The sequence below is a fragment of the Penaeus monodon genome, chromosome 22 (genome assembly GCF_015228065.2).
Source record: "Penaeus monodon isolate SGIC_2016 chromosome 22, NSTDA_Pmon_1, whole genome shotgun sequence".
NCBI classification, from domain to species: Eukaryota; Metazoa; Arthropoda; class Malacostraca; order Decapoda; family Penaeidae; genus Penaeus; species Penaeus monodon.
In genome coordinates this window covers 20049140-20049629 of record NC_051407.1, presented here as the reverse complement: position 1 = coordinate 20049629, position 490 = coordinate 20049140, and the positions used below count along the sequence as shown (strand labels likewise).

The following is a 490-nucleotide window of genomic DNA, read 5'->3' as shown; positions in this document are numbered from 1 at the left end:
TTTGCATTTTCTGTGAACAGTTTACTGTGATGGTAAAATTTCCTTCGTTTGGTAAATCTTCTGACACTTTGTGCTTTCGCCTGGACGAGTTGTTTTAGCTTTTCAATTACCGTTGGTACTTCCATCTGTGCCTTGATCTTGTGTCTTCTGTAAAGTTGGGATTTCTTTCTTTCATTGATGATGTTGCCTTTCTTTATTTCTGCTAGGACAGATATGTCTCCTCTGATGCTTTGTATCTCGCTTTCAATTTCCTTTTGCCATTTGGGTTTGTTCGGTTTTCTTGGTTTAGTTCGTCTGCTTTGTTTTATACCAAGGGATGCTACTATTGCGCAGCCAGCTGCATACAAGGGATGGTTGATATTTGTTACCGTCATCTCTATTGGTGATTGGATTTTGATCAGGTGTATCGCTGAATTTGCTGCTGCTATCGCTTCTTTTGCCTTTTTGTCATGTCTTATCTTCGGAATGCGTAGTCTTTCGCTGGTTGGCG

At 40.4% G+C, this 490-nt stretch overlaps 1 protein-coding gene across 1 annotated transcript in view; it reads right to left on the bottom strand.

Annotated features, from left to right (window-relative positions):
• The window catches only part of LOC119586980, a gene marked incomplete in the record, with an annotated part of 81895 nt that overhangs the window by 18251 nt on the left and 63154 nt on the right, over window positions 1–490 (bottom strand).